The sequence below is a fragment of the Diabrotica undecimpunctata genome, chromosome 5 (genome assembly GCF_040954645.1).
Source record: "Diabrotica undecimpunctata isolate CICGRU chromosome 5, icDiaUnde3, whole genome shotgun sequence".
In the NCBI taxonomy this organism is placed as follows: Eukaryota; Metazoa; Arthropoda; class Insecta; order Coleoptera; family Chrysomelidae; genus Diabrotica; species Diabrotica undecimpunctata.
The window spans coordinates 14,628,836-14,652,311 of record NC_092807.1 but is presented as its reverse complement, the minus strand read 5'-3'; the positions used below and the strand labels follow the sequence as shown (position 1 = coordinate 14,652,311).

At 35.0% G+C, this 23,476-nt stretch overlaps 1 protein-coding gene across 9 annotated transcripts in view; it reads right to left on the bottom strand.

Moving 5' to 3' along the window:
• Window positions 1-23,476, bottom strand: part of cyst (rho guanine nucleotide exchange factor 18 cysts) — a 252,082-nt gene that overhangs the window by 147,705 nt on the left and 80,901 nt on the right. For 4 of the 9 annotated variants that reach the window (XM_072531556.1, XM_072531559.1, XM_072531561.1 and 1 more), the window contains exon 1: window positions 1,334-1,696. The exons of 4 other annotated variants lie outside the window; for them this stretch is intronic. The gene's annotated coding sequence lies outside the window, so the exon portion shown is untranslated. Of the gene's footprint in view, window positions 1-1,333; window positions 1,698-23,476 lie in introns of those variants that run through there. One more of the 9 variants, XM_072531558.1, reaches the window with a different exon arrangement.

Below are 23,476 nucleotides of genomic sequence, written 5' to 3'. Positions count from 1 at the left end.
CTTACGACAAGGATGCTGCCTCTTTCCAATACTGTTTAAGATCTATTTAAATGAAGCACTAAAACACTGGAGAAGATCATGTTCAGGAATGGGGATCTAACTTGACGACGATACAACATTATACACTCTACATTTTGCGGACGACCAAGTAGTAGTGGCAGCAGACAAGGAAGATTTAGAATTCATGACGAGACGGTTGTTTAAAACATGAAGAATGGGGCCCCTCTGTAAATCGAAACAAAACGCAATACTTATGCATCGGGAATGAAGTAGAAGATCTAATGGTCAACGAACATGAAACAATCAAGAACTGTGAGGAATATATATATATATAAATATATATATATATATATATATATATATATATATATATATATATATATATATATATATATATATATATATATATATATATATATATTTGGGAACAACAATCAACAAGAGTGAGGCAAAGAGATAGAGCAAAGAATCGTGAAAGGAAAAAGGGTGATAGGATGCCTAAACCCGATGCTATGGTCAAAAGAACTATCAAATCAAAGAAAGCATCTCCTATTTAACTCCATCTTTAAAAGTATAGTGCTCTATGGATGCGAAACATGGCTGAGCGACGCCTACTTGCATTGGAAATGGACTTCTGGAGAAGATCAGCTAGAAAATCAAGGCTTGATAGAATACAAAATGACCATATCAGAAATATAATGGGAGTCAATTCAACCATCATTGATGAAATTCAAAGGAGACAACTGATCTGGTATGGTCATGTGAAAAGAATGGACGACGACAGGCTGCCAAATCAAATTTTAAAATGGACGTCAAGGGAAAGAAGGAAGAAAGGAAGGCCAAAACAATCCTGGCTGGGCGACATTCAGAAGCCAATGTCGGAAAGAAACCTTCACCCTGGTGAATGGAATGACCGACGTAGCTGGAAACTGGGAACCGGAAGGCGGAGAACGCTATAAAAAACCGGGATAAAAAAAAAACAGTTTTTTTGCGGCTTAAAAGTGACATAAAAAAATTATAAATAACAATATGGAGTTGCATGCACTTGGAGGTTATTCCAAGCATTGCATTGTATAACATAGCGCTGGTTTCAAAAATTCACTAATAATTATTGCACCTTTTTTCTCTACAGTTTGGCTAAAAATGTCTTAATAATCCCAGACCCATACACCTACCATATTGACGGTCAGGAAATAACAAACAAAATACAAATAAGATGTCCAGTATTTTTTAGTAGCAGTGTATTTATGAATGAGTGTATGTGTGTATTTTTGTATTTGTTTACTATTTTTGTTGAAAAACTAAAGCTAAAATATCATATATAAAGTGTTACTTTATAGCAAGAAACATTATCAGATTTCTTCCCGATTTTCGTCAACACCACGAACTAGAAAATAACATTTTTCAAACTTTTTACACAGAGAAAATTTTCACATTTTCACGGCTAATTTTCCGCAACGTCACACAACTCGAATTAAATTTTCGAAGAAACGACTTACGAGCCCGTGAAAAAACGACTACGGCTCTCGCTAAAACAATGGAAAAGAGACTGTGCGCGTCGTGCCATACTTGGATTCACACCGATTCACACGTGCCAAAGAAAAAAATCTATTGTTATCTTTTCGTAGTTTTAATAACAATCTTTTAACTTTCTTAAGAACGAGAAACCGAATAGCCCCGTCCGCTCTCTTGATCTCATAAAACGAAACAAAAGCGGGAATGAGGTGACTGGTTTTTCTTTTTTCGTAGACAGGAAAGTTGTGGACGACATACGGAAACCTCAAGTTCGATATCGAGTGTCACGCGGTAAATGTTAGTATTAGGTTACTTATGCAATCTTTTTTTTTTTTAGTCGACTATGTTATACACACTAACACAAATTGGTAGCAAGTTGCTATAGTTCATTTCCATCATATTGATAGCACATTATGTATGCAAATCCCTAAACTGTTGATACGGATGACTCAATGAAAAATAGATATTTGTCAACAAGTTTACAGAAGTATATAGGAAAACAATTTTAAATTGAGTATAACCACCAGGTATAAAGGTTGAAGCAGAATAGAATACAATAGTTTTGAGGGTTACTAATCCCTAAATAAAGTTGCCAGTGTCGGAGTGATGGAGATTAACAGGTACTAATGACTTTGCAAGAAATGTAAGATGTTTATTTTATTGGTTATATATAAAATAATTTGTGGCCGTAACAGGGGCCGATTTGTAAAAAAATGAATATTATTTTAATCAAATTCCATTTCAGATTCACTGCTTTCTTCAGAATCTAAGGAATCTTCAACTCAAATATTAATTATTACCGGTTCCAGCATTGCATCAGTCATATTATCCAAATTCCACATTTTATTTTCTTCCTTGTGAGCATGACTAACAGCATTTTTCCAATTTTCTGGAGTTACTTTTGATAAGGAATGTTCTAATAATTGTTGTAAGTCTTTTAATTTAAAAGTTTTGTTGTTGCGTCCGACTTCATCCTTTACTTGAGACCATATATTTTCTATCGGATTCAGATCACAGTGGTATGGGGGTAAACGTAAAATAATTACATCACGGTTTAATGCCATTTCATTAATTATATATTTTTTATAAGCTGCTTTATGTTGCCTTACAATAGGTAATAATTCCTTTTTTGTCGAATTCTCCTTGTACTCAATTGCGTGTTTATCCAACCATTCGATTATCTCTCCTTTTTTCCATGCCGTTGTTGTCAATTTTTCTGCTAGTCTTGAATGGTAACTAGCATTATCCATGACTATGACAGAATTTTTTGGAATTAAATCCAACATTTGCTCACAATATTCTTCAAAAACGTCAGCAGGCATTTCCTCGTGGTAATCTTTGGTTGATTTTGAGGCAAAACTTAATAATCCACCATTGACAAAACCGTATTCGTTTCCAATATGGGTTATTATGAGTCTGCGTCCTTTTCCAAGAGGAATATTGTTTATTCCAGTAGATACACCTTCGATGAATGCCTGACGGGAACTTTTCACATTTGTATCAACCCGTAGATATGGTACAGTATGACCTTTATTTAGCCAAGTCTCGTCCAAATAAAAAATTGTTTTCCCTTCTTCTCGGTACTTTTTATTAGTTCTTAGATAATCTCGTCTCCAACATACAATGTAATCTTTTTCAATTAAAACGGATTTTCTTCTATTCTTTTGCCAACGAAATCCCATCTCTCTCAATAGTCCCCATAATTTCTTGTTGCTTATGATTGGTAACTCTTCGTTTTCTCTAATTAATGTTTGGGAGATGAAACAGTTCCTCCTTTTCTTTCTTTTAGGAATCTATAAATTGTTGCTTCTCCAACCCCTGTCATATTTGAACACATGTTAACGATTTCACGAACATTACTTAAAGGGCGTTGATGTACAAGTGCATCGTGTACATTTAATATTATATTTTTCTCTCTTAGACTGAAGGCACCTTTAAAACTACACTTAACTGGGATAAAACCTGTTGTCGACGTCATTTTTAAATGCAAATAACAAAATATCGACACCAAAAACGTAGACACCAAAGACATGAACAATGTACATCTACAAACTAAATGGAAGATGCAAACAATTTCTAATTTATATTATTGGCATAAGCTGTAATGTGGCATAAAAACTACTTAAATTATCATTAGTGAAGCCTTATCAGTAATTCCAGGTAATCGTTCAAAGAAGGTATTCTTTTTGTGTCAGGCGATAACTTGTATAGAAAACAATAATCACTTTTAAATTACTGTTTACATTAATTTATTTCGTGAAACATTGAATTCTCTCGTTAATCATCCGTGTATAATTAACAATAATCGTGTGGCATATATACCGACGTTTTTTACGCACAAAAAAGGTATAGTGAGATTAGTGGACACTTATTTTACACAAGATTTTTTAAAAGATAATGAATTGTTGACGGCATCTTAAAATATTAATTTTTTTTATTTATTTCAAAACAAGTATAGAGTGGCGCCTATGGTTTTTTGACCTGTTGAGGATTTGCATACATAATGTGCTATCAATATGAGGGAAAAGGACTATAGAGGGCACGGAGTTTTTACAAAAAAGATAGTCGGTCTTGACGCTAAAAAGTGTAAATGTAGATATTTTTGTCAGTTCTCAGAAAGCTCAAAAACTGTTGGTTCAAAGTTGAAAATGTCCCTATTTGTGATTTATAGAGCACTGACGAATCTTGTCAAAATTTCTCCATTGGCAAGTAACACATCAGTATTATACAGTGCTTTTCAGATAGAACTATCCACCTTAAATAACTTTTGAACTTCTAATTTTTAGGAAAAGCGCAAAACCACGGCAATTACTATTTGAAGGATGAGACATTATGTCATATTTAAGCTTACTGGGAAGGCACCCTATCTCCCCATCATTTTTATGTTTGATATTTGGATTCTCCTCTTTGTACTAATTTCAAAAATGTATAACACATGATGCTTAAAGTGATTAGTGTATGAGAAAAATAAATACAAAATCAAGAAAACTGGATTGAAAAAAAATTATTTTTTTAACAATTTTATTATAAACATTTAGAATGAACATTTCACTACCAAAAATGTTTACAATAGTACAATCTATTTTAATATTCTTCTCTGACATCACTTACTGCATTTAATTCTCGGCGTTTATCATTTGTTCTTTGTCGTAAATCCTCCAGAGATTCTGGTTGAGTAGCATAAATTTTTGTTTTTAAATGCCCCCATAAGAAGTCTTGAGGTGTTAAATCCGGTGACCTAGGTGGCCAATCCATCATCTGTCCTCTTCTACCTATCCAACAAGCGGGAAAAATTGTCGCACAGGTAGAGCAAAGTGTGGAGGAGCTTCATCATGATGAAATACAACCAAATCTTCGGAAAGGTTATTATCATTTTCTACTATTTTCTAATACGATCAACCACTTGCCTAAATAACTCAAGATACGATGCACCATTTAAGTTTCAAAGGATAAAAAACTGTCTGATAGTGATCTCCTAAGATACCACACCATAAGTTTAACCTTTGAGGATGCTGTGTGTGAAATTCACGCACAATACGTGGATCATTCTCAGCCCAGTGTCGGCAATTATCTCTGTTCGCCAAGGCATTTAATGAAAATGAGCATTCATCGGAAAAGCAAATATTGCTTAATTGTGGATTATTAATGATGCATTGCTCGCAAAATTTGAGATGACAAGCCAAATCTTCTTCATTTAACTCTTGTACCAATGTAACTTTGAATGGATGGAACTTAAATTTATGGAAGATTCGGAAGGCTGTAGAAGGTAAAACACCGATTGCCCTGCTTATTGTTGACAATAACTGTGATTGCTCAGCCTCTATGTTAACTTGTCCTAAAACGGCTACTTGGACTGCTTCGTTATTTACTAGTCCCTGTCAGTTATGTTTTTTATTGCAAACTGGCCCTGTTGCTATTATAAGGAACCAAATAGATTATGTGCCAATAAATAGAAGGTACAGGAATGCTATTACTAAGGTATCTGCATTACCTGGAGCAGACATAGGATCCGACCACAATCCCTTTGTAGCAAATATTAAACTGAGGCTGGCTACAGCTAAAAGAAAACACCAGAAGGTATCAGTAAACATTAGAAAACTCAAAAACAATGAAACAAGTAAAGAGTACACAGAGGAAATAAACAATAGGTTCTCTAATATGGCAACCGAGGATGATGTTGAAAAGTCATGGACCACCATACAAGAATCATTTGGTGAGGTGAACAACACTTTTCTACTCGAGAGTAAAACAACTACCAAGAATGAGTGGATGACAGAAGAAATATTAGAGATGATGAAACAACGCAGACAGTGTAAGATTAGGCAGGACCAAGTAGGGTACCAAAATATACACAGTCAAATTCGTAAAGAAATTATAGCGGCGAAGGAGATCTGGATGACTACACTTTGCACAGAGGCTGAAAACCTATATAAACTCGGCGACAGCTTCAATCTTCACAAGAAAATTAAGGAAATTGCTGGTGTCTTCAAGAAAAAACAAGTCACTAGTATACATAATGGCCAAAATGAACTAATAACGGACCCTAGCGATACACTTAATACTTGGAAATTGTACACGCTATCAAACTATTAAAAAGTAACAAAACCCCAGGACCAGATGATATGTACGCAGAAACGATCAAGTTACTTAATGAAGAAAACCTAGACATTATTGTCAAGCTCTTTAACGACATTTAGGATACGGGCCAGATTCCAAAAGATTGGCTTCGCTCTACATTTATCGCCCTACCAAAAACACCTCGTACGAACTTCTGCAAGGATCACCGACTAATAAGCCTAATGAGTCACTTTTTAAAACTTTTCCTGAGAACACTGCACACTAGATTGTTTAAGAAATGTGAAGAGGTCAGTGGATGGAGTCAGTTTGGTTTCAAAAATGGACTTAGCACGAGAGAAGCGATCTTTAGTATACAAACATTAATACAGAATTGTTTTGATCAAAGAAAGGATATTTTTGTCTGTTTCATCGATTATGAAAAAGCATTCGATAATGTAAAACACGAATTGATGATAAAATATCTACAAGAGTTGGGATTGGACGACAAGGATATAAGAATTATCGCCAAACTTTATTGGAACCAGACAGCAACAGTACGTCTTCAAAATTTCAACGAAACAGAAGATTTCTCCATTAAAAAAGGGGTAAGGCAAGGTTGTATACTGTCTCCAATGCTGTTCAATTTATACGTAGAAAAAGCCTTCGCAGAAGCAGTGGCAGACTCTAATAAGGGTATTAAAGTTAACGGCATATTTATTAATAACATCAGGTATGCCGATGATACAGCCATAGTGGCAGATAACATCGAAGATCTTCAATGCCTTTTAAATGATCTAACCCTTCCAAGTGAAGCTCGGGGTTTGAAAATAAATATCAAAGAAGACAAAAACAATGATTATAAGTAGAAATGATTACCCCAACGCAAAGATATATGTCTCTGGAGAAGAAATCGAATAGGTCAGGCAATTTAAATACTTGGGTTGTTTGCAGAACGAGGGTTGGGACCCCGAGAATGAAATAAAGAGCAGAGTTGAACAAGCCAGAAATGCTTTTTTGAGGCTTCGTAAGTTTCTGACTGATCGCAAATTGGACTTCAGCCTCCGATACAAGATGCTTAAGTGTTACGTGTTGCCTGTTCTTTTGTATGGAATGGAAGCATGGACGTTAAAGGCCAGTTCCATTAACAAACTTGAAGTGTTTGAAATGTGGTGCCTGTGTCGAATGCTTAGAATATCATGGACGGACAGGGTCAGAAATGAGGAAGTACTCAGAAGAGCGGGCTTACAGGATAGGGAACTTTTTAATTATGTAAAAAGTAAGAAGACTGCATACTTGGGGCACATTATACGAGGAGAATGATACACTTTTCAGCAACTGATACTCGAAGGGAAAATAGAGGGTAGGAGAGGTCTCGGACGTAAAAAAATGTCATGGCTGCGCAATATTCGACAATGGACAGGAATCCACAGCTATGAAATGCTTCGCAATGCTGCTAAAAACAGAATTATTTAATCCTGACTATTTAACATTTCATCTGACAAGACGATGTACGGTGGACGCCTACGCAGAAATGCACGGCACCTTAAGAAGAAGAAGGCCCTGTTGCTCTATTATTATTTTTGTAGTACAAACCTACAATTTCGATTCTTTCTTGCAAAGTTTAAACAAAGAAAAAATGTCTAATCACTACAAGGCGAATGTATTATACATTTTTGAAATCAGTGCAATTGAATCATCATTGAATGAATACAATAACATACCAACAAACGAATGGAAAAGATACCTGAACTGTTTAAAGGAAAGGAAAATAATATTGAACATAATAACGTACCTTAATTAAGACACGAAATAGAAATCAGTTTTCAGGAAATAGAGATAGCCATAAATTCACTCAAAAATAGAAAATCACCAGGACCAAACTGAATAACCGACGAGCTTCTAAAACACGGAGGAGAAGTATAACCCTAGAGATGACAAAACTTATACAAAAACTAATATTGCACTGCAAGATACCATACGTATGGAGAAAGAGCATTAATGATGCCAATGTTCAAGAAAGGAGATAAAGAAGATCCCAACAATTATAGAGGTATAAATCTACTGAACACCGCACTTAAGCTTACCACAAAAGTCCTAACCAACAAAATCAATAAACTAACAACTTTATCAGATGAAAAACAAGGATTCAGATCCGGAAGATCCTTGTTGATGCCGTATTTGTACTAAGACAAATCAGAGAAAAGGCCATCAAGTACAATAGACCAGCATATCTATGTTTTATAGGTCTGACATAGGCTTTCGATCGCATCCATGTCGAAGACATCTTACACCCACTGTATCAAAAAAATATTTATATATATATATATATATATATATATATATATATATATATATATAAATATATATAAATACATAATTAAGTATATTAAATGTTAAATCTATAACTTGACTAAATGTGACCTATATCTATCCCCTAATTGGACCTTTACCATCAAGATCTACTAAATTCATTATTATCGTGTGGGGTTTAATTGCTTTTGACTACAAAGGCTCGAATTACATACCAGTTTACCTAAATCAAATCTCCGCAGTCCTTTATTAGAACACGCATTGTTCGTTTATCCTTTCTGAATATACACCTAATTTTATAGAGCGTCCGATATTTTATCCTTTAGAGAATTCATAAAGCATCGCTGATTTATTACAATATATTATTATATATACTTATAATAGGGATCAATGAGGAAAATATTAACATTCTGAATAGAGAAAAATAGAGCTGGTGCAAATGACGCCGGAACATTTATTGGATCATTTCTAGCGAATGTCGTATAAAACGAGCAACCAATTTAAACTTTCTATTATAAAAGACAAATATAAATTTCAATTTTGGAATTTAACTGTATAGTATATATATACAGGGTGCGGCAGATAAAGGACCAATTAGAAATATCTCAAAAACGAAAGGTAACTGAATCGTAAAAATTGGAATGAAGGGGTTTTGAAAAGTGACCTGTTTCATGAAAATATTTTAATCTATCCGGTTACACCGGAAGTTGTTTATAACTTCGTTTTTTTAATGGGACACTCTTGAACAATATTCACTTTTTTTTTAATATATTTTGTTAAAACTTCCTTGTGAACCGTTTATGAGTTATAATGGTTTTTATATGAAAATTACACTTTTCTACCATGTATATAAAGTTCAATATCCTCTAATGTAATTTGAATAAAAGTTTAAATTCCTTAGGAACTTAGTAACCACACACAGCATACAGGGTGCTGTCAAAATTGGCATAAAACCGGCATCCTAAATTTTCGCCGAATTCCTTTTTTCAACTGGGACACCCTGTATGTTACTCATTATTTTAGAAAAATATGTTTTTCACTATTGATCTGTATTAGTATTCCCTATACCAATATCTTGAAGTTTTCAAATAAATTGCGACGATTTTAGGTTTAAAATGAGGTTTTTCCTTCTTCTCATTGCGCCGTCTCCTTTCGAAGGTTGGCGATCCAAATGGCAATTGTAGTTTTGGAAACTGCTGCGCGAAAGATCTCTGCGGATGAGCGGTCGAACCATCTCCTCAGGTCTTTCAGCCACGAGTTCTGGCGTCTTCCTACTGATCTTTTGCCCTGTACTTTTCCTTCCAGTATAACTTGAAGTAATTCATATCTTTCGCCTCTCAGCACATGACCCAAGTATTGCATTTTCCTCTCTTTGATTATTCTTAGTAATTCTTTTTGTTTACACATGCGACGAAGTACCTCAACATTAGTAACTCTTTGTACCCATGGAATCCTCAACATTCGTCTGTATATATACATCTCAAAGGCATCTATTCTTTTTTCTATTTCAGAGTCCATTGTCCAACTTTCACAGCCATACAGTAAGATAGAAAAAACGAAACATCTGATCATTCGGATTCTAAGCTGTAGGCTAAGGTCTGATCTTGTAAAAAATGTTTTAATGCTCATGAATGTTTTCCTTGCTTGTTCGATTCTTGATAGGATTTCTTTTTTTGGATTACACTGACTATTGATATTTGTTCCCAAATATTTTATGGAATTTACCTGTTCTATTATTTGACCCTTGGCATACACCTGTACGTTTATTGGTGTCTTTGAAAATACTAAAGTTTTAGTTTTGGAAACGTTTAGATGTAAACCGAACATTTCGCTGTGGTGAACTACCGCATTTATTATATTTTGTAGTTCTTGTGCGTTGCTTGCTATTAAGACGGTATCATCAGCATATCTGATGTTGTCTATGCTGATTCCGTTAATCTTAATTCCGCCTTGGACCTCGTCTAATGCTTCTCTGAATATAGACTCCGAATACAAATTAAAGAGTAGCGGTGATAAGACGCAACCCTGTCTCACTCCTCGTCGGATTTGTATGTCTTCGGATGTTGTGTGCTCTATTTTAATTGTTGCCGTTTGGTGCCAGTATAGTTCTGAGATAATTCGCAAGTCTTGTTCGTCAACTCCAGTTGTTCTCAGAATTTCGATCATCTTTTGATGGTTAACGCAGTCAAATGCTTTTCGATAGTCAATAAAACATGCATATACATCTACATTCATGTCTCTGCATCGTTGCGTTAACACATTTAAAGCAAAAAGAGCCTCTCGTGTTCCCAATCCGTTTCGAAATCCGAATTGAGTGTCACTCATCTGGAACTCGCACTTCTTGTAAATTCGTGTATGGATAATTCTGAGAAAAGTTTTAAGGACATGAGACATCAAGCTTAATATTCGATAATCATCGCATTGTAAGGAATTCGATTTTTTTGGTAATGCTACGATGTTGATTTTAGCCAGTCTGTTGGTATTTTACCTGTGTCATATATCTTATTGAATAGTGCTTACTTTCGTTATCTGCAATTAGTTTAAGTATTTCGACATTGATATTATCTGGACCGGTGGCTTTTCCATCTTTCTGAGATTTTACTGCATGAATCACTTCTTCTTTGGTTATTTCTGGGCCTTTTTCATTTATTCGATTGTCTGTGGATGGTGGAGAACAAGGTCTATCGTCGTCAAAAAGAGTTTATATGTATTCTTTCCATCTCTCTAGTTTGTCTTCTGTACCCATAATTATTTCGTTATTATCATTTTTTAATATTGTTGCTTGTCTCTTTTTGTGTCTACCTGTCATTTCTTTTACTTTTTTATGGATATTAAAGGTGTCGTATTTTTCCTGAAGTTGTTCGATTTCTAGGCATTTTGTTGACATCCAGTTTTCTTTCGCCTCCCTGCACTTTTTTCTAATGATTTTGTTGATTCGCTTGTATTCTATTGGGCTTGTTTTATGTTTTCGTCTTACGTCCATGAGGTCCATGATCTCTTGCGTTATCCATTCTTGTTTTTTGTTGTGTTTTATGAACCCGATGTCTTCTTCTTGTATCTTTGTTATTTTTGTTTTTAGAGCAGTCCATGTTACTTCAATGTCTGTCTGTACCAAGTTTTCGATCGTTTTTATTTCTTCCTCAAGCTTGATACTTATTTCTTTTTTCTGTTCAGGGTTCTTCAGTTGTGAGATGTCTATTTTTTTTGTCACTGTTTTCTTTTTGACTTTGAGAAATCTTTTTAATTTAAAATCCATTATAACTGGATTGTGATCGCTATGTATATCAGCTCCAGGGTATGTTTTCGTAGATTGTATGTACTTCTTAAAGGTGTTATTGAGCAAAATGAAGTCAATTTGATTTCTAACAATTCTGTCTTTTCTGTTCTCTTCCTATAAGGTTTCTATAAACAAAAAACTAACACAAAAGTATTTTTTAATTTAATTAAAACTAATTCTTAACTAAGCGATACCGATTCAAACGAACAGGTATGTCTTTTATTTCTATTGAACTTTGGGGAATTGTAAACCCTTGTTTATGCTGTCCATTGTTTGCTTCCGGTCCTTTTGCGTCACGTATACTTTGATTATACAGCCTGAAAATTTCAATGTAGATGTTGAAACTGGTTCGTTTAGCTTCCTGTTTATTTTCCTCCATTTTTGCGGAGGGATCGCTGCCGCAACATGTGTCCGGAAATCGGCTCTTAGGGAAAAGCAAGAAAGGCATAAATACAACAGGTACTTAATCATAAAAATGGATTAAGAAAAAGAGAAATATAAAACTGCGACAAATATATCGTGAGTTAGGTGCGAAAACTCATTAAATAAAAATAGTTTATTACAGGAAAATGGCGTATAAATAACAGTGGTGTGTTTTTTTCATCATAAACAATGTTGCATTTTCTTTTCTTATGCTATTTAACAAAAAATACATTCTCTAAAACGTATTTAAAACAAATATACCGATCCATTTAAAAAGAAAAGCTATTAACCAGTGCGTTCTACCAGTCCTCACATACGGAGCAGAAACCTTAACTCTCACAAAAACATCAGCCGAAAAATTGAGGACACAACGAAAGATGGAGAGATCAATGCTTGGAATAAGCTTAAGAAATAGAATAAGATGGGCAGAGATGGGCAGGACATGTTGCAAGAATGAAAGACGACAGTTGGACAAAAATATTGCTTGAGTGGAGACCACGGGCTGACAAGCGAAGCCGAGGAAGACCCTAACGCGATGGACCGACGACCTCAAAAGAATCGTGACCAATTGGATAGCAGAGGCGCAGAACAGAAGCAGATGGAAAAGTCTAGAGGAGGCCTATGTTCAACAATGGACAACTCAGGGCTGATTGATGATGATGATGATGACATTCTCTGGTGTATTCATAAATATTTATTCCTCTAGTTGTATATTAATTAATTCCTCTAAAAATACAAAGCTGTTATTCTTAGAGTCAGTAAGATTTCGGAATAATAACATATCGTGCTGTTGAAAACGTCGGTAGTATACCATGGTATTCAATTGGAATAACGTTCCTGTAGCACACTTTAAAAAGATTTTAGTTCAATCTCATTACAGTTCCTTTTTCGAGTAGTACGAGCTCGTTCTTCGGTAGTCATTTTTTTGCGTGTTTACATATCGTCGGTTTACTGCCAAAACCAGATAAGTTACATTTTGTTAGTTTTGTGAAAATCAAGTTTAAAAGTTTAAGCCTACAATAAAACAACTACATGAAAGGAAACATTTAATAGCCGATAAAATAACATAAATTGTGGTACTGTGAAGATAATTAACGCCAAAAATCAGAAAAAAAATTAGGAAATGTTAAAAAATTTTAAAAAATGCAAAAAAAATCTGTACTTAACCTATTTTGCCTGAACTGATTGGCGTAATTTGAAACTTGTCTTAAAGTATCTTTAACTTAAATGTCAACTTCAGGATCACTATCTTCAAGTGCTGGTTCAGGAATATTGTCTTGAACATCGCCGGAGGATGGTAAATTATAATAATATGAGTGAAATTCATCTGGAATCACACCCGATTTGCACAACTTCAATAAATCTTGTTTTTTTTTTTAACTTATAGGTCTCATCTTCGTATACGCGTCCTTTAGCGTTATTTCTTTCAAATTAGGTATTTTTCGACTTCTCCCAAAAACGTTTATCTCTTTGTATTCCGAGGTATGATCATACCTATACTCAAGGATTCCTGGTTTAGCCTTTTGGTATCGAAAACACTTAACTTTTAACCAGTTTACCTTTTCGTTTTTCATGTCTCTCGTTTTATTTTTAATAAGCTTAGAAAGGCCTTCTAAGTCAAGAAAATCTTTATATTTGAGTTCCTGCACCACAAACGGTTTCTTTTTTGATAATGTTGTTCTGGCTATGCGAAATAGCTGCATTTCCCTCGTCTGATGGTAAGATAATTATGGTGCCGTCATTTTTTTAAGTTCTTATAGCCTTTAGTTCCTCTTTGCTTATGTTTTGTTTAACTTTAATAGACTTTTCCAATTCAAGTTTGCATAATACTCTATATTCTTCTTTTTTATTAGAACGATGCAAGTATAGTCCTAAAAGAAACAGATGGTAAAAAGTAATGATAATTATGCTAAATGAGACCAATTGTGTCGCAAATTCCTCGGCAGAATGCAGTAGGATCTGGTTACCCATATTAAAAGAGGAAGTTAATAAAAGGAAAATACCAGTATCAGTAAGTCAGTAACATATAGAGTATATATCATTTATGTTTTTTAAATAACAAACATATAAAATCAGAATTTGGTGTTTATTATTCGAAACTGATGTGATTACAATATTTTTAAATGAGTATGAGTTGGAGAAGAAATCACCCCGCTTTTCCAATTAGCTTACATCATTGAAAATAGAAGAAGCATACTTATACCCACAATGGTATATTAAAGTGAACGATTGGGTCTTTTTTAATCTTATATTTTGCATTACTCTCTAATCTCCATGAATGGATTCGTATTTGCTTATTTAACGTAGTAGAATCTAACGCTTCGACCTGGAACGAAGCCCATCTAGGCATGACCTAGACCGCGGCACGACGAAAAATATATCACGGTTTGATCAAATATCGGAAACTAGAGTCGGAACAAATCGTTCTATTCAATGATTCGAATCCTTCATATTAAATCCATCGCAGCTTTGAATCAAGTTCTTTATTCCGTCCATCGTTTGTTTGTGATTCTCCAAACAATTATAATGCATCAACAACATCGAATTAGAATCTATGGAGAAGCTATGAGCATATCAACGTGTGTATTAAAAACGGCGTAGGTAAGCGTGGCTAACGATGATACCAATATGGCGGTGGGATCATGGCCGGACTCAATAATATTAAAACTACTATAAAAATATGACTAGTTATTCAGAAGATTTAATCATAATCTAAAAAAGTGCAATACATTTTTAATAAACTATGATTTATTTATCCCGCGGTAAACGCTAAAACACGATATATTATACATAAAGATAAATTAATAGTCAAATACCTACTATTAATTTATTCTCTGAAGTACGAGCCATTACTTTGTTTACATATTTGTATACTAACCTGTAGAACGTTATTCCTGAAGATTTTTTATTAACATTGGTTCTGCTATTGCAACTACGTTGAGAACAAGAAACCATTATTATGCACTATCACAATATATTATTACAGTTTCTATAAAAGTATTATAAAACTAAAAATATTCGAAAAACAACAAACATAAACAAACATATACGATCTGTCAAAAGTGTCAAAACAATCTTAACAATATGGCCGAAGTGAGGTCGTTTTTAGTCACGTGATGCCCTTTCCATAGATTCTAACTCGATGATCAACACATAAGCAATTTAAGAATACAAAATTTTTTATTATTTATTTACTTTTTTATAGATTTTTATAGATTTGAATAAATTTGAAAAAGTTACATGTTGTATAACGGACTATCCTCGTCACTTAAATGGACTCTTCCAACTGTTTACTGTGTTGTATTACTTTTTCTCTATAGTAAGAGCTGAGGCTGAGACGGACGGCATGAAACGAAATAGCGGTTCGTGGTTCGCTGTCACAGTAAATAGTTGGAAGAGTCCATTTACCGATGACGGCGAGTCCGTTATACAACACGTAAATATTTTCAATTTTATTAAAATCTATAAAAAAGAATAAATAAATAAAATAACTTTATTCAAGTTTAAAAATAACATTTAAATTTTAAAAATACAAAAAACATAGCTTTGCGCTAGTCTACGGTACCGCCTACTGTACCACTTTTTTTCTCCTAAGAATCAAAGTCAAATATTAGTCAATTCTCAACCATACACACACATATTTTCTCTTTTTAACTTATTTTCATGTCAGCGTCTCTCTGGCCTCTTTCGTGGCTGCTTGTAGTCTGTATTTTAGCTCTAAGGGATAATCGTCAAAATTATATAGTGATTCCGTCTCATTCAGTACATTTGTTGACAGTCTACAGGTTTTTCCGAATACCAATTCGAACGGTGTGTAACCTGTTGCTGAATTTTCTGAAGTATTGTACTTCTTCTTCAAGTGCCATCTCCGCGGCGGAGGTCGGCAATCATCATAGCTATTCTGACCTTTGAGACGGCTGCTCTGAAAAGTTCATTTGATGTACATCCGTACCACTCTCTCAGGTTGCGCAGCCATGAGATTCTACGCCTCCCTATGCTTCTCTTTCCTTGGATCTTTCCCTGCATAATCAATTGGAGCAAGGTGTATTTCTCTCCACGTGTAATATGTCCGAGATATTCTAATTTTCTTGTTTTTATTGAATTTAAAATTTCCATTTCTTTGTTCATCCTTCCCAGAACCTCTTTGTTTGTGACGTGTTCTGTCCATGATATTTTCAGAATTCTTCTGTACACCCACAGCTCAAATGATTCCAGTTTTTTCATTGATGTCGCATTCAAGGTCCAAGATTCCATTCCATAAAATAAAGTCGAAAAAACATAGCACCTCGCCAACCTAACTCTTAGTTCCAGTTTTAAATCCCTGGTACATAGAACTCTTCTCATTTTGTTGAAATTTGCTCTAGCCTTTACTATTCTTATTTTTATCTCCTGATTGTAATCAACAACAGTTAACTCAAATTGGGATCAAGCGAAGGAAATACGTATAAGAGTAGAAAAGGCAAGAGCATCGTTCACTAGCATGAAGCAAATTTTCACCTCTAAAAGCCTCACCCTACCTCTCAAAATTCGACTTCTGAAATGTTATGTATTCCCGGTTTTGTTATATGGAATGGAGGCGTGGACAATGACCGCAACATTGATGAAAAAAGTAGAGGCCTTCGAAATGTGGGCTTACCGACGTATATTACGTATATCCTGGACTGAGCACGTGACCAACGAAGAGGTACTACGCCGGATAGGTAAAGAGAGAGAGGTAGGAATAAGTATAAAGAAAAGAAAGTTGGAATACTTGGGTCACGTTATGAGACATAATAAATATAGAGTACTACAACTGATCGTTCAAGGGAAAATAGACAGCAGAAGGGGTCCAGGGAGGAGAAGACATTCGTGGCTCCAAAACTTGCGGCAATGGTTCGGATTGTCATCTGCTGAACTATTCAGATCTGCCGTAAACAAAGTCAGAATAGCCATGTTGATTGCCAACGTTCGGAACGGACAAGGCACATGAAGAAGATTGTAATCATTTGTGGAGTTAATCATTGTTCCCAGGTATGCATATTTGTCCACTTGTTCGACGTTGGTTTCGTTTATTAGAAGATTCTCGTTATTTCTTTGAGTTTTCGATATTCTCATAAATTTCGTCTTCTTGACATTCATTGTTAGAACATACTCTTTTCCATACTCTGCTATTCTGGTCACCAGCCTCTGAAGATCTTCAATGTTTTCGGCTAAGATCACAGTGTCGTCCGCATATCTAATGTTGTTACTGGGAACTCCATTTACCTTTATTCCGGCTGTTTCACCCTCAAGAGCTTTTTTCAGGACCTCTTCGGAGTAGGCATTGAAAAGAATTGGCGACAATATGTAGTATTGTCGAAGTATTGTGTAGTTTAGTTGTTCTATTTGCAGCAATGCGCATGATTCCTAAAATATTCTTGCCCTAAACTCTGTGACTTGGTCTGTTACTATTGTTCTGGGTACTCCATACTTCAAAATGAAATTTTCTACCAATGATTTGGCTACTGTTTCGGCTTCTTTATTTTGTATTGCGTATCGTTCTATATATTTGCTTAACTCGCATTGTAATGTCAATATTTATCTATTCCCATTGTCATCTACCTCAAATGGGCCTACCAGATCTATAAATATCGTGTCAAATATGCTGGTGGCTGTCGATGTGATAGTCATTGGTTCTTTGGTAATAATCGAGTGCTTATGCCTTTGGCAGTCTTAGCATCTCTTCTCATCTCCCCGTAATCCATTCCAGAAATAGTATTTTTTATATTCTTATACATCCTATTTATTCCTGCATGTCCTCTTGTAGCTAAGATGTGGAAATCGTTAATTATAACTCATCTTAATTTCCAATTTGCTATATTTTGTTTGTCTTTTACTATACAAACTTTTATACTTTTTTCTTTAAAAAAAATTTGAGTCCTTTCGTATTTCATTAAGAATTGACTTACTCTTATCATTTTTTATTATCATTATTTCGTTTATATTTTTCTGCGCGCACAAATTGTATTTCTCTCTACATTAGCAGATTCTAATTTAATTTTTCCGTAATTATTACCATATCACTTGTACAGCATTTTTCGGAAATTTCAACAGACAACGTCCGGTCAGTCCTTTCGTCCTTCGAATTCTGTATCTCTTCCTGTCTCTTAGCTTATGCTCTTGTTGACACCAATATGCTTCTTTTGTGTCTCTGTCTATTTGTTAGTTCTTTTGATGTGATTTTAACCCGTGATAAGGCATCTGCCGTAACATTCTAGGCTCCTTTCACGTATCTAATTGTGAAGTTATATTCTTTCAGTTTTAATCTAAATTTGGTTAACCTGCTGGAAGGGTTTGTCAACAATGTACTACATTGAAGATTACAATAGATGCTCAAAGTGCCCTCCATTGTTATCAATGCACAAGTAATATCTTCGTCTCAAATTTTCTAATGCGTCAGATATTGTGTTATTATGTCCATTTAAATTCTCAATTTCCGCGCGAACTTTTGCCGTGATAGTGTTAATATTTGTATTTGAATCAAAATACACTTTTTCTTTTAAAAACCCCCATAAAAAGCTATTACATGGTGTTAAGTCGGGACTATTTGGTGGCCATGTAATGGTACCCTTATTGCCGATCCACACATTAAATTGATTATTTAAATGTTCTTGAACGGCTACGACATTATATGGCGGTGCTCCATGTTGTTGCCATATCATACTATTTAATTGATTTTGTGTATAATTTTGATTTAATAACTCATCCACTTCTGTAATGACTGTCCAAATATGATTCCCCAGTTAATTTATAATCATAAAAATGGTCCAACTATTTTGTTTTGAAATATTCCGCACCACACATTTATTGCTTTTCTTCCTGACTCTTTTATCTGCTTAATTTTTCTTTTTCTAATATTTTTGTGTTCCCACGAATACCTATTTCTTCTATTACAAATGCCTGGAGTTGAAAAATTTGATTCATCTGTCCATAAAATGTTATAAAAATAATTAGGATCATTGTTCAAATTTGTAAGCATGTCTTGACAGAATTGTAAACGCTTTCTCTTATAAACATCGTTAAGTTCTTCTAAATATAAAGAACTGCTTACAAAGACACAAAGAAAGCCCCTACTAAAGGTAGCAAGCGCGTACCGGACTACTTCTACGACTGCCCTACAGGTCATAACGGGTACGCTCACCATTCACCTCCTAGCGAAAGAAAAAGGAACTATATATAACAGAGAAAACTGTCATATACCAGAAATAAAATCCGAAATAAGATCACATATTCTCCAAATATGGCAAAATGAATGGGAGACACATTTGGTTACATGCTCCAAATTATTTCAGAAGGTTAAATTATTATTTTACACAATGTCTCACCGGCCACGGCTCCTGTGGGTCATATATCTATAGAATAAAGAAGACCACAAATGATTTGTGCATAGATTGTGGCGTCATAGACGATGCAGAAGACTGCATTTTTGTTTGCACTATTTTCCAAAGAGAACGGAACAACTATCAAAGCTAGGAGCGACGACACCCAACAGTTTAGTACAAAAAGCCATGCAGAACAAATTATCCTACGATGTTATTGTCGACCTAATTATACAAAAAATAAAGAAAAAGGAGACGCTAGAAAGAGCGAGACAGGAACAGGGTAGATAAGTTAAGACTACATACATCTGCACTTTTATCATCCCATATTTTTTCTTTCTACAATACTGTCTCTAGATGTTATTTAAGTGGTTCTTATCGTTTTTAGGTAAGAATCTTCTTCCAGTTTTTTCACTCGAATTCCCAGACTGCGCAAGGCACCCCAATGTTTCGTTCGCCGATTGAATTGTCCGGGGTGCTTTCTCGGAAGGGGTGGTTTTAGTTGGAAGGCGACTGGTCATGGATTCAAGCAGCTCATAAATCCAATGCTATGTCCGAACATGTGTCTATCACCGGATTGAATCCAACAGTACTAGGGAAACCTTCCCTAGTCGGTTTAGAACCTCTAAGAACAGCGTTGGGTATCATAGATTAGTGCATTATGTTGTCGGTTTAGATATGAGATGGTCTTAAAGAACATTAGTAATTTATGCTATATTGAAATTGATCAGATGTATGACATCTGATGGAGTGAGAATAAAAGATAAAATTAATATTGTGTCTATTAGGGGAGGTATAGGAGTAGCACCAATTGATATAGTAAATGTTAAGATGGGCAGAGGATGTTTTACTTCGAAATGACGATACTTAATATGAAAAATTGTTGAATTGCGAGTTCCTAAACGAAGTAGCAGAGAAAAAGCAAGAAGTGCTGGCAGAAATGTGAATGATGATGATGCTTACCTATAACTAGATTGTAATTACAATAAATGTTGTGTAGATATTTATTGAAAAAAAAAATCACACGACTGGTAAAATCGACATAATCGTTATCGACTCATTTAATACCGACTATAATCGATTCATTTAAGACAGGCGCATCTCTGTCGGGAACCGTTACTTCCGTATTAATTCATAGACAAGGTAGCGAACGAATTCTTGTCGTTTAGAATGGGTTATATTTCAAATCATTTCTCGCACGGAATAACAATACAAGAGAATGTTAACTATGCGAATATGGACGATTTCACTTTATAGTATAGTGTTATATTCATTCATGATGATCGATGATAAGTAGTATACTCCAAACTAACTGTAAATTTAAAAATGGTGTGGGTCGACTGGACTGAACTGTTATTTAAATGAATTCAGAGAGAACTGAATAAAATGTAACTCAGATAGTATCCGCTTTGTAGTGCGATTTAACAATCAAAACAATAATTGAGGATTGGACAGCCGCCAATACATATATATAAAAAAAGGTCGAGAAACGACAATGAAAACGGTCGTATTAACAAGAAAACTATTTTGAAAATTTCGTGAATTACGTTTAATGTTTTTTGCATTGTTCCTGTTCCTATTCTAGGATCTCATCAAAGCATATATACAGTGTGGTCCATCGACAACGTATCATGGAGTTTTAATGAGAAAGAGAGCTATCCAGTGATTCAAAATAATTGTCATCATAGTGGGCTCTGAAGGACAGCTATACAGCGCATGTCTATCATTCATTCAGACATACTTGTCAGTTTGTCAACTTTGATTTTTCAAGTTTTAGTAAACAAAATTATTATTAAAAATGGTTTTCACGTATGAACAATAGCGATCTATGCTCGAAATGTATTTTAGAAATGGCCAAAGAATTAACGGAGAATTGGTTTACTCCAATCGAAATACCCTTCCAAATTTTGTTGAAGAATTTCCTAATGTTACAGATACATAGATTACAGGGACGGCGGTAAATTCTGGAACAAACTCAAAGTCCTAACCAAACAAAAACAAACTCAACCCTCTCCTCTGTTGCTCGACAACCAAGTAGTTAGCTCCCCGGAGCTAAAAGCCGAAGCATTCAAAAATTAGCTTCATAACAATTTCCAGTCCCCAGACAATCCAAACTTTGATCACTTTTTCAAGCTCAACACTGAATTCATAATAAGAACTACTCTCATGCACCACAATCCAGGTTATGACCCGATCATGAGCCCCCTCACTTACAGGGAAATGGAGAGTTATTGCCAAATAGGCAAAAATAACTCCCCTGAACCTGAAAATATCAGTAGACGGTATCTCAAACAACTTCCTGAGAGTATCACCCATCTTCTAACAAAAACTATTAATGCATGGCTCAAAAATAATCAGTTTCCTACTCCTTGGAATGATACCCAAAAAGTGGGGAGTCACAGTTATCGCTGCAAAAACGCAAACCATTGTGTTTCGTAGCCCAAAAACATCTTTAAGAGTTATCTGAGTTTGATGGGGCAATGGCTCGATATCCGCCCGACAGCTTCCTATTTGGGTGTCCTTTTTTCTAGGGCACTCCACTGGGAACCTGATCTAAAGGCAACTTTAGATAGGGTCAGAAATCGAGCCCATTTCCTCACACCAGTTACAGGGAGAATTGGACGAACACACACAAAAACTCTAGTTCACAACTCTAGTCTTCTGAGAGACTATCACGGGAGTAAACTACTCGCTGCTGAAAAATTCTACGTAGTGTAAATAGAAAACCCTGGAAATTCTCATCCCGTGAAATCCATAACATCTCAAATGTTGCCACAATTATCGAGACAATTTAAACGCCCAACAAGAACTTTACACTCAGAGCCATCAACGGCCCCCAGTCTAACACCCAAGAAACACGCCACGACAACTACCTCAGTGCCTTTTCGGTGCTGTTCTGCCTTGTACCATGCCACACAAGAACATTCAAAGCAAACCTAAAGAGGATCACAAGATCCTAAACAAGGAAACATGTTCAATTCTTTCGAAAGAAAGAATCCTTACCCTAACCTTCAAAATGAACATTGTAGTAGTAGTAGTAACTCACAAGCCAGGGGCAAGCAGGACTAAAATACGAACTGAAGAAAACATCGAACTGGTCAAGACAGTCAAAAATTCATATATGTAGATAAACAACATATATGAATTCGGTATTTACATCAAAAGATAGATGTTTCATATAGAAATTGCCATCATATTCTTAAGCAAGCTTTACATTTTCATCCGTATCGTTATAAGCCTTCCATGAAATCACCCTAAACGACTATCCCCTTCTGTAATTGGTTTCTAAACAATCTCAATAATGATGATTATGTATTAGGCAAAAGATTTTACTGACGAATATTGGTTTCATCTTTCTGGGCACACAAATTTTGAAAAGTACACAGAAAATTAGATTTTGGGCTGCTATAAGCAAGCGGCGTATTTAAGGACTCATATTTTTCGAGGACCTCCGAATAATGGCGTGGAACGCAAATGGGCTGTTACAACATCAGATCGAGTTGCAAGCAGTACTAGCCATTGAGAAAATTGATCTGTGTCTCGTCTCTGAAACACATTTGACTAAACAGTCATATATAAAATTTAGGGGTATGGAGTATATTCTTCTGTACACCCAGATAATGCAGCTAAAGTAGGAAGCGCTACCATAATTAAAGATAGCATCTTGCAAGATAGCAAGTTCAATATATTGTTCTCCTAGACACTCGATTAAAAGAGAACAATATAAAGAGTTTATGAACACTTTAGGAAAAAGATACATCATCGGTGGCGACTTTAATTCAAGCCCATTGGGGCTCTATGCTAACTACAACTAAATGAAAAGAGCTATTGTCAGCTGTTAAGGAACAAAAGGGTGAAGTAACAGTGAAGATCTACTGGTAGATCAACATACTGGCCTACCGATAGGAACAAAATTCCAGACCTGATAGATTTCTTTATTGACAAAAATATGTCGACTAACTAATATTACAAACTACTAACTAATATTAACAAAAACTAAAAAGGGATATACAGAATATAAAAAATTTAACAATTGATTCCTTTTTAAGTAATTTAA